This window comes from Staurois parvus, unplaced genomic scaffold (genome assembly GCF_062004578.1).
Source record: "Staurois parvus isolate SC_StPar_1 unplaced genomic scaffold, SC_StPar_1.0 ptg000832l, whole genome shotgun sequence".
Taxonomy (NCBI): Eukaryota; Metazoa; Chordata; class Amphibia; order Anura; family Ranidae; genus Staurois; species Staurois parvus.
In genome coordinates this window covers 2,215,205-2,227,205 of record NW_028318628.1, presented here as the reverse complement: position 1 = coordinate 2,227,205, position 12,001 = coordinate 2,215,205, and the positions used below count along the sequence as shown (strand labels likewise).

General features: G+C 44.6%; 1 protein-coding gene across 4 annotated transcripts in view; it reads left to right on the top strand.

Annotated features, from left to right (window-relative positions):
• The first annotated feature begins 1,110 nt into the window (after window positions 1-1,110).
• Window positions 1,111-12,001, top strand: part of TMEM266 (transmembrane protein 266) — a 42,414-nt gene continuing 31,523 nt past the window's right edge. Inside the window, exons 1-2 of one of the 4 annotated variants that reach the window (XM_089655294.1) lie at window positions 1,111-1,218; window positions 7,828-7,948. The gene's annotated coding sequence lies outside the window, so the exon portion shown is untranslated. Of the gene's footprint in view, window positions 1,307-3,300; window positions 4,033-7,827; window positions 7,949-12,001 lie in introns of those variants that run through there. The other 3 variants (XM_089655292.1, XM_089655293.1, XM_089655295.1) reach the window with 3 other exon arrangements.

Below are 12,001 nucleotides of genomic sequence, written 5' to 3'. Positions count from 1 at the left end.
ATTATCTGGCTTTGCAAAGGCATTTGTTAAGCACAGAGAGGACTTATATCTTTTTTTTTTTTTTTTTTTTACTAATAAGGAATATTTTTAAATATAATGCTTGTCTTTAAGCACTTGGTGACCGTGCTATAGCCGAATAATGGCATCATATGACGTCCTCCCAGAATGTGCCCTCCTGTGCGCCCCTGGTGCTCTCCATGTCCTATGGACACAACTGATCAGGTAAGAGTGGCCTTTTACCACGTGATCAGCTGTGTCCAATGACACAGCAGAGTACGTTGTAAATACAGTTGCCGGTTATCTGTAGCACTTTCCTCATGCTGGCACAGAGGAGATCGGCACTGATGATCAGGGCCCTGCAGTGCCATCAGTCAGTGCAGCATCATCAGTGCCTCCTCATCAATGCCCATCAGTGCTATCAGTGCAGCCTCATCAACGCACATCAGTGGAGAAAAATTACCTGTTTGCTAAATTTTATAAAAGAAACAAGGGAATTTTTTTTTCAAATTGTTTGCATTTTTGTTTATAGCGCAAAAAATAAAACACCCAGTCTTTATTAAATACCACCAAAAGAAAGCTCTATTTGGGTGAAAAGAAATGATAAAAATGTAATGTGGGAACAGTGTTGCATGACTGCGCAATTGTCAAAGTGTGACAGCGCTGAAAGCTGGAAATTGGCCAGGGCAGGAAGGGGGTATAAGTGCCTGGCAGACAAGTGGTTAATTTGTGTGTGGAACACGAAACCATTGCCCTGGCAGACAAGTGGTTAATCCATTTAATGCATTACACATAAATCTTTGGCCATTCACAATGGTGGTACGTTATGTACACGTTGTCCCAGAGCTCCACCAGTATTGATGCTGTGCGCTAATCCTCCATCCTTCCCAGGCTGTCCTGTCTCTGATAATACCGATTAGCCGGCACCTGTCACAGAACGGTAATGGAACAAGCAGATTATCTCCGCCTAAACTGTGAAGAGACTCGCCCACATCTAACATGGCCGTCCCGGTACACCTCACGCCACCTCGGAGCTCCATAGCCTGAGCTGAACCCAGCAGCACGTTCTTGCGTCACCAAGGCCGACATGGGTCAGCTGACCGCTGGAGCGTTCACCGAGTGGCCAGGACACCTGATCACGTGGCCCTGGCTCGCCTGCGGTCCTGTGGCGGAGTGCTGGTTTCCAAGGAGACGTTTGGAGAGAAAGTGGAGGAGGAGCGGGTCGGTGTGATAATGGGAGGATGGCAGGCCGGAAGCAGGGCTGTGTACGGCCATAGGGGACAGTGACTGCACCAGTGTCTCCGGGCAAGTACGATAGAAAGGCGGGGAGCGTGACCTGGGGCATGGACAGACAGGGGGAGGCCTGTGATAGGAGACATCCGTCACATCTCATTGAAGTGAGAAGACACAGAGCATCCTGGAGGCATGTCTCATGATCACCACACGTTACAATCTCCATCCACCAACATCTGGTAGGATGGATTATGTAGGTGTCTTTATGACATCGCTGTGGTAGACCTGAAGTTGATTGTAAAGTGTATGGTAACCCTTAGGGCTTGTTCACACTAGCTGTTAAGGGGCGGTGAAATCGGAAGGTTGAGCCACGTTTTTACTGCTCTGTTTATGTGCAGTGGCCGGTGGTGTACACATGCCATGGTTTTGCTTCAGAACCACAACAGGAATTATGCCCACTGAATGCGACCTGTTCAAGTGAATGGGTCTGATCTGCAAACACCCCATAATGGCATGAAGCTGCAGAGCGCTAGTGTGGGTGCAAAGGGTTAAAATAGCCGGTGATGAGGCAACACATCACCGCCTGTCAAATGCTGTCTGAAGAGCAATCTAAATGCCAGTCACTCCTCAGAGGACAAAGCTCCTGAGCCCTTACATTCATTCTTGAGATAAGGCGTTTGACATTGCTTTATTTACTTATTGTGGAACTAAACCCTCCTGTCCTCTTCAGACAAGGAAGCCGCCATCTTAGCCTCTGATCTTCAGCTGCCATGATGCTGCACATGTGATCAGCTATGACACCAGACATCTGATGGTGTGACACTTTGGTTGGGAACGCAGGCCCATATGACAGCATTGCCAGCATGTGTCGGGATTGTAACGGTTTGGGGTTTTTTTTTTTGCAACTGTTAAATGTTTTTAGTTCTGCTTTAAAGGGGAAGTGCGGGATGTCTAAAAAACAAATAAACATGCGTACTCATCTACACTATATAGCCAAAAGTATTGGGCCGCCTGCCTTTACAGGCACATGAATTGTAATGGCATCCCAGTCTTAGTTCATAGGGTTCAATACTGAGTTGGCCCACCCTTTGCATCTATAACAGCTTCAACCCCTCTGGGAAGGCTGTCCACAAGGTTTAGGCGTGTGTCTATGGGAATGTTTGACCATTCTTCCAGAAGTGTATTTGTGAGGTCAGGTACTGATGTCGGAGGAGAAGGTCTGGATCTCAGTCTCCGCTCTAATTCATCCCAAAAGTGTTCTGTTGGGTTGAGATCAGGACTCTGTGCAGGTTATTCAAGATCCTCCACCCCAAACTCTCTCATCCATGTCTTTATGGACCTTGCTTTGTGCACTGGTGTGCAGTCATGTTGGAAAAGGAAGGGGCCATCCCCAAACTGTTCCCACAAAGTTGGGAACATGAAATTGTCCAAAATGTCTTGGTATGCTGACGCCTTAAGAGTTCCCTTCACTAGAACTAAGGGGCCAAACTCAACCCCTGAAAAACGACTCCACACCATAATCCCCCCCTCCACCAAACTTTACACTTGGCACAGTGCAGTCAGGCAAGTACTGTTCTTCTGGCAACTGCCAAACCCAGACACGTCCATCGTATTGTCAGATAGAGAAGCATGATTGTTCACTCTAGAGAACACGTCTCCACTGCTCTAGAGTCCAGTGGCGATGTGCTTTACACCACTGTATCCATCACTTTGCATTGCACTTGGTGATGTAAGGCTTGGATGCAGCTGCTCGGCCATGGAAACACATTCCATGAAGCTCTCTACACACTGTTGTTCTAATCTGAAGGCCACACAAAGTTTGGAAGTCTTTAGCTATTGACTCTGCAGACAGTTGGTGACTTCTGCGCACCATACGCTGACCCTGCTCTGTCATTTTACGTGGCCTACCACTTTGTGGCTGAGTTGCTGTTATTCCCATTTGCTTCCACTTTGTTATAATACCACTAACAGTTGACCGTGGAATATTTAGTAGCAAGGAAATTTCATGAATGGACTTATTGCACAGGTGGCAACCTATCACAGTACCACGCTTGAATTCACTGAGCTCCTGAGAACGACCCATTCTTTCACAAATGTTTGTAGAATCAGTCTGCATGTCTAGGTGCTTGATTTTATACACCTGTGGCCATGGAGGTGATTGGAACACCTGAATCCAATGATTTGGAGGGGCATCCCAATACTTTTGACAATATAGTTTATATATCTCTAAGATCAACAACCGAGCAATCAAAGACCACTGATCTCTCCGTTCTCGGTCTTCACTGAGCAGAGAGCTGGTAACTGTCAGTCATCAGCCCCCCCTGTGTTCACTGGAGCATTGAGCTGTGGAGGGGGTGGGAGCAGTTGGCTCAGGCTCTCAGCAGCTCTCTGAAAGGCTGAGTCAGCTGCCCATCTAGGCATCTGGGTGGATCCCAACATTAAAGTCGGGATCTCTCCAGAGCCTGGACTGACTCTGTGACATCAGCTGACGGTGGGCTTTAGCCCGCTGTCAGCTGAATCTGGGTCACAAGAGTGCAGAAATAAGTGCACTCCTTGTGACCAAGAAGAGAAGTATTGACAAAATGCTTTGGCTATACTTTTTTAAAGCAGGAATACGGACCACCTCTCTGACATCCATGAGAACCCTCCCCAGATTCTTTCAGATGCCGGGTCTTTGGCTTTCTTGGTTGGCTGGCGCAGAATGATGTCATTCCTACACATTTGCATGAGTTCATTCATCCTGGTTCCATGCTGAAAATGTAAACTGAGCTATTCATTCTACAGAGAACTGTGAACAAGCAGGTGAGTTTGTGTTATTGCAGCAGAGACATTGCATGCCTCCTTTGCTAAACAGCCTGCCTGTTCACAGGTTTTTCTTTTTACTTATACAAGAACTGAGAGCAAGTTGTCAGAAAGTAAGGGAAATCCCTACTAAGGCCTTTTTTACACAGGCAGCAGTGTCTACCACTCTCTGAAAAGTGATGTACAGTGGATTATTTTTCAAAGAGCAGTGTCTGCAAGGTGTTCATAAGGTTACCCTGTCACCTCCTGAATGTTGTTTTTTTTTATTATTATTATTAATCCCAAAGGGTATTTTGTATTGAAAAACCACACTGCAACTGCAAGAAAAGCATTTTCGCGGTTGAGGCCATCTGAAAGTATATATGAACCCTTACTTTGTAAAACAACCCTTGCAGTTTAAAACAGAAAAGTAAGGGAAAACATTTGTGCATACATATAAAACAGGGAAAAAAGGGTATTCAGATTTTATAAGTGATCACAGAGCTGGGTGAGGATAAACAGCAGCACACGGCACTTCCCAGTGAATGGTTGGGGAGGTATGAGCACAAATTTGATCATTGGAGAAGACCACACTGAGTTTCTAACACAGCTAGAGAACTTACCACACTGTGCTCTTATGCCTACTGTGGTCAGTGTTTAATATGAAAGCAGAGGGACTGGCAGGAACACCAGGAATTTCACACAAGCAATACAAAGATAACAGGATACTTTTTCATACAAGTACATAGTACAGCAGGCACATATCAGGAATATGAAATGTTGGGTTTACATACTCTTTAATAGACGCATTTCATAGGCGGTGACGGCTGTCACTCTACAAGCCAAGTTTAAATGGCTGCGAAGCAAAGCATCTCAGTCACAGCATGTGTACAGCCTCATCCAGCTGCAGTAGTAGAATTTAGCTGGGAAGTCAGGGGAAGTTAAAACCGTGGCTCAACCAACCATTTTTACGACCCTCTGGCCATCCACGTGAAAGAGTTCTTAAGCACACATGTTACAATCTGATTGTACAATTTCCTTTAAATATAACAATTATATAGTACAAGGGTCTGCCTTACTGGCTACAGATTGATTGGATAGCATAGGAAGTTCCTCATATTAAATACATTTGGTAGATCTAAAGTTTATTATACGGAGATTGTGTGGTCAGATTTTAATATCTATGGTAAGCCTTAGGGTGGCCATACACACTACAATCCTGATTGTATAATCTCCTTTATATATACTAAAGCTATATACAAGGAGGACAATTCTAAATTCATTCATTGTCTAGCCTATTGTGCAGACCTTCCATTACATGGTAGTTTGTAGATCCAATGAAGATTATTTAATTAGATTATATAGCATGTGGTCTGCTTTAGATGTCACTGGAACAAGTGTCATCATTGGACAATTTACCCTCTATATAATTTTCAGTGACAACTCAAAATTTAAACTTTCCGACCACTTTAAGCTTTGGTGAGACTGACCGCAATAAAACCTGACAGAGCTTCTAACCCTTCAACTCCATCCCTTACTAAAAAAGAAAGATCTCCAGATACAGTTTAATAGTTCTGGAAAATATTCATACAAATCTCACTGCTAAAGATAGTCTGACACATTTGGAAAGGTATAGGACAGAAATAGGAGCTAAACCACCAACCTCCATCTTTTCTAACTGTTCTATTCTCAGAGCTCAGTTTAAACAGCAGAGAGAGCCGTCACTGATTCAATTCACGGCTTGGATATTCTAGGGCCCATATATGAAAGGTCTGCTGGACCGGAAAACCATTTACACCCCTCAGTCTAACAGTGGAATTGTTTACATAAAAGTTTTACTTTAGCTCAACTTCTGGTAGAACTCAGAGGGGTTGGAAAAACCTTAACAGCTATATAGACGTGTTGTGATAGCAGAAATCTTTAAATGTACTGTGCTTCACTAATAACCAGGCAGAAAATGCTTATAGTTTCAAGCTCTGTAGCCACAGTCACTTCAAATAGGCACTTTGAGGAGGCCAGTGTGTCCATGGAGGCACTGTAAGGGGAGGCTCTCAGGCTGAAGTGAACATAGAGGCACAGCAGGGGGTGGCTCTGAGACTGGAGTGTCCATGGAGGCACTGTAGGGGGAGGCTCTCAGGCTGAAGTGAACATGGAGTCACAGCAGGGGGTGGCTCTGAGACTGGAGTGTCCATGGAGGCACTGTAGGGGGAGGCTCTCAGGCTGAAGTGAACATGGAGGCACAGCAGGGGGCAGCCCTGAGGCTGGAGTGTCCATGGAGGCACTGTAAGGGGAGGCTCTCAGGCTGAAGTGAACATGGAGGCACAGCAGGGGGCAGCCCTGAGGCTGGAGTGTCCATGGAGGCACTGTAGGGGGAGGCTCTCAGGCTGAAGTGAACATGGAGGCACAGCAGGGGGCAGCCCTGAGGCTGGAGTGTCCATGGGGGTACAACAGGGAGGTGGAGGTTGGTGGGTGGTTTTGAGGCCAGGGTGTCCATAGAAGTGCAGGTGAAGCAGTCAGAGGCTCCAATTGTTGAATTTGCAAAAGATAAGTTGGATGAGGGCATGAACCATGAGAAACTTCCTACCTTGGAGTACCAAGTCACGGCAACCATTGTTACATCATTAATGGGCAGCCGCTATGAGGGACTGGTAGGAGCAAAGCATTTGGAAGGGACACTAGGCAAACCTTGGACAGAGACACTACAAATCCCCCATGATAGTAAGAAGATATATCCTGGAATTGTAAGTACCTTTACTGTTTCAGGATACATTTTCAGTCCCTTTGCCATCTTGGGTCCTAAAAAAAGGACAGCTCCTGTGGAATGATGAAAAACACTGTTACTTTGACTTATCTCTGCTGAAAGACCTATGAGTGCCTTTATGGATTTGTATGGAAATCTCTGTGGGTGAGCAGTGCTTTGGCACTTGTCTTACAAGCAGACCATGGTGGCTTCCCTTGGGATTGTAGTGGGTTGTGTCCCTTCCTGAAGTTTATCTTTGCTTCTACCCACTTCCCAAACGCGATGGCCTAATGAAAGTAGACAAAGTAAAGGCTGCTATGGCTTGGTATTCCACGGGAGGAGATTTCTGCTGGTTTTATGTTCTCATCCACATTATCTGTAAATGCAACTTTTATCACTATTTATTCAGAAAAGTTTGCACTATCCAAGTACACACTCTGTTTTGCTCTTTTCTTTCAAGTTTACGCTATCAATTTAAACAACTCAATGAAAGGACTTTAATGTTTCAGAATTGTTGAGAATTTTGAGGGTGTCGCCTTGTTACCTTCTCAGGTACATCATTCCTGCCTTTGTACAGCAGTTATACCTCAGAATGTGCTTTGTTGCACAAAATAAATAAATGTTCCCAAAAGAACTGGCAGTACTTTCGTCGAGCTTGATCTGCACTCATAAAGGGACTGTATCTCATAAAGGTCCCTTGATCACATACATTTAAAAACCATATTAATTTGGCATGGGTACATTCAGTAAAACAAAACCTAGCAGCCATTGTTCTCAATTTGAGTGCTCAAGCATAATTGATGTAAAGGTATATGTTGTGGGCTGAGAATTGTTTAGTTCATTCCGTAGATTCAATTGTACAGTAGTAGTGTAGTGTGTACAATGTACACTTAGGCACAGGACAGGCTGCAAAATCTATTAATAATCCAGTACTCTGTATACATATTCCATATATTTTTTCAAAATGTGGCATAGCTCTTTAAATTGGAATATCAGTTGTGTTTAGATAAATATATTGTGAGAAATGTAGCTAGTTTAATTGCATGTTGATTTGTTCCTCTTTTGCTTCATGACAGGGTAGTTCACTCAACTGAAACCAATTGGTTCATGGAAAGGTTTGACTGCAGTAGTCCTTCCATCTATCCAAGTGTTGTAAAGATTGACAATCTACCTCCCTCCAAATGTGCTGTACCCTAGGTAGGTATATGTAGTCCTCCTTTGGTGTGAGAAGTTTGCCCTGCTAGCCATGACTCTCCTATGCATTCCTAATTGATTAATTGGCAATACTGTACCCCCACCCAACTCAGTATACATTTAGGCCTTTTTTGGGGGAAGCACAGCCAGGGGTAGCATTGGCAACTATCATCTTGGATAAAGTGTTAATCTTGGATTAAATATTGAGCATCGCACTTCGGCTCTGCATTTCAGCGTATGCACAAAGCGAGAAGCCACAGCAGACAACTCCAAATACTAAACAGGCTATAGGTGACCTGTTTCCCATCCAGCTTTTTTATCTCTTACCAAGTCTACTTCTTAATCTCACCACTCTGTAATGTGAACTCCCTACTTCTCTTCTCACAGTTGTATCGTCTCTCTTCAAACTCTCTCCTTCACCCCTCTTCTCCACCCCACAAGTTATATATATCACCCTCATTCCTGTCTTCACCTTATTACTGCACTCATCAACTTCTGCTAATTCTGAACCCACATACTAACAAAACCTCCAGGACACTGGGACCTGTCCCTCCATATAAGTCATACTCCCACATTACGTCCCTTACCCTTCTGCTTCTCCTAACATGTGGAGACATTTCCCCAAATCCTGGGCCGCTGTAATGCCTATGAAATGTGTTGGCCTTGGACCCTTTGTTTCTTGGGGAACTTTTACAATAAAGCATTGTTGCCCATATGCCAGAAGCAGGAGAAATGACATTGATGTAGTTTCTCTAGGTCAGTGGTGGGCAACCTTTTTTTTCAACTGAGCCAAATCTCGCCAAAACCACGATTGAAATTTATTTTGAGAGCCACATTTTTAAAACTGAAAATACATAGGATGGTACACTGTTTTTAGTTTCAATAAGTTTTTATAGTAATTCATCCCCCATAGTAATTCATCCCCCATATAGTAATTCATCCCCCATATAGTAATTCATCCCCCATAGTAATTCATCCCCCCTATAGTAATTCATCCCTCATATAGTAGTAGTAAGTAAGTAGCAAGTAGTAAGCCAAGTCCCCCCTGTGTCAATTCACTTACCTTTGCTCCGCGCATTCCTCTCGCCGTGTTCCCGCGCCGTTCCGGTCTTCAGGGCGGACTGTGAGAGGAGCCTAGCTCCTCTCACGTTCGTCATGCTGCCCCACCTACACACATCCTGACAGCCAATCACTGGCTATCAGGATGTGAGTGGCAGCGAGACTGGCCAATCATTGCATTTGAGCGCCCTGCCCTGGCTGCAGCGTGATCCAAAAAAAAAACAGAGTCCCTGCCGCCCAAGAGGAGGGAGGGGAGCGGGCGCCCGGCACACAAGAGCCGCATTAAAGCGTGTAAAGAGCCGCATGTGGCTCGCGAGCCGCGGCTTGCCGACCACTGCTCTAGGCTAAAGGAACAGAGTCACAAGACATTAGACTGCTTAAAGCAGATAAGAAGTGTTTGTGGGATTGAATGTGTTTGTGACATCTAGAAATGTTACATTAGACTGCTTAAATTAGATAAGAACTTGTTTGTGCATTTAAAAATGTTTATTTGTGGCAAAAGTGTAATATTGCTAGATAAGACGTTGTTTGCTAGTAAAGTGGTTGGGTGTGACTAATGGAACCTTTCTGCTGGCTCCTCCTAGAGTTGGCGTGGCGCCCGCCCATTTCGGGAAAGATGCCAAAAACAGTATATAACGGGAAGCCTGAACGCGGTCAGTTTGGAGCATTCCTATGTGAAAGGGGATGCTCTGACGGTGGGACTCTTGTCAAGACTATATGGGCTCATCGATTGGTCGTGTTTAAGGCTTTTCCGTGACCCCCTGTGAATTATGGTTCAATGGGGTCTGTTCCTTCCCATCTTCCCATAGCTTTGGTGATGTATTAATTCTATGCTGTAACGCTGTCAGAAGATGTGTCTATTTCATGCTCACATTATTATTGGTGTGTGTGTTATGCAGATTGTGATGACTATAAGATATATCTTTCTGTGTGTCGTGTGATAATAAAAGTGGAGGTTTTGACAGTGCAAGAATACTGCATTTGGATTGTTATTTCTTGGAGTGCCAAGTGAATGCTATGATGTGCCAGGGCAGGTGTTCATTTGGTAGTGGGTCTCTCAAATGCTTAGCATAATGGTGTAAGTGCTGGCTAAACGTACCTGTGTGTGTGTGTGTGTGACTACCTGTGTATTGTTTGTCTATGACTTGCTTTTGGTTATTGTGTCCAGCATTGCATTACAGCTGCCATTGTTTTCCTTTGACCAACACACCCAGCATCCCCTATCCTCTAACAATGGCTGCAATCCACACAATCTGGTTACTATTTCACTTCTTACTGGAACCAGCCTCCCCTTCTCCTGTGCCCTTTGGAATGCTCACTCTGTCTGTAACAAACTCACCTCTGTCCATGACCTTTTTATAACAAACTCCTCTAACCTACTTGCAATTACGAAAACCTGACTTCATGAATCTGACTCTCCCTCTCCCGATGCCCTCTCCCACGGTGGTCTCCTTTGGACTCCCTCTCCCAGCCCTAGTGGACGGAAGGGAGGTGGAGTTGTAATCCTCCTACCCCCTCAAAGCACTTTTCAGGTCCTTCATTCACCTCCCTTTCTGTCCCCTTCCTCATTTGAAGCTCTGTACTTGTCTATTCTCTCCAGTATCTGTAAGAATTGCTGTGAGCTATTGCCCTCCTGGACCGGTATCAAGCTTCCTTGATGACTTCTCTGCCTGGCTACCTTACTTTCTCTCTTCTGAAATTCCCACAATTATTCTCGGTGACTTCAACATCCCTTTTAACCTTAACACTTCTACTTCTAAACTTCTGATCCTAACCACTTCTTTTGACCTAAAACAATGGACACATGCTTCTATTCACTCTCATGGTAACTGCCTTGTATTCTCCTACCTATGAACTCCTTGCAACCTCAGCAACTTTCCTTTTCCTCTCTCTGATCACTCTTATTAGCTTAATTCTCTCCTTGGCTTCCAACTACTGAATATTACCCATAGAAACCTTTGCTATCTTAACCCTTCTCTTCTTTTTTCTGCAACAGGTTGTATCTATGACAAAATCTCAGCCTTGTCCCAACCTGGCCACTTCTTTCTACAACAGTTCACTGTCATCTACCATGGACAAATTGGCTCCCCTCACTACACATAGAATTAGGCCCTGACTGCTACAGCCCTGGCAAACAGACAATACCAGATGCCTCAAAAAACGTAGAGGTGCTCTAGAGTGTTTATGGCGTAGGACTAAGACTGAGCAAGACTTCGACCAAAATAAATCTACCCTTCAAAAATCCAATTCCTGTCTCCACACTGCCAAATAGACCTATTTTATCACTCTCATTAACACCCTCTCACACAATCCCCGTCAACTCTTTTCTACCTTTAACTCTCTACTTCGTCCTTCATTACCTCCAGCCACTAACTCACTCACTGCCCAGGTGATCGCTAATCACTTCAAAAACAAGACTGATGCAATTTGTGACAAGATCTCCACTGTACAGATATCTCCCTCACTCTACACTCCTTGTCCATCTGCACAATCAATACTTCCCTTGTTTAACCCAGCTACTATAGAGGAAGTTGGTAAACATTTTTTTCTAAAGTGCACCTAACCACCTGTCCCCTGGATCCTGTTCCTTCGCAAATACTACTGTCACCCTTTGACTCTGCCCCCAGCTACATCACCAACCTGGTCTCAAAATATCAACCAAACCTCTCTTTGATCCTCCCAAGACCTTCTGCGCTCTAATTCCCGTGTCACCTCCTCCTATCCTTGACTCAGGACTTCTCCCGAGCTTCTCCCATCTTATGGAACTCCCTACCCCAATCTGTCCGACTGTCTCCTAATCTGTCCACCTTTAGACGGTCCCTGAAAACCTCTCTCTTTAAAAAGCCTATCCTGCTTCTAACTAGTAAACTGCTTTTACTTCCTCTATCAGCTCATCCCCCACAGCTATTACCTTTTGTATCACTCAACCCTTCCTCTTAGATTGTAAGCTCTAACGAGCAGGGTCCTCTGTTTCCTCTTGTACCAAATTGTATTGTA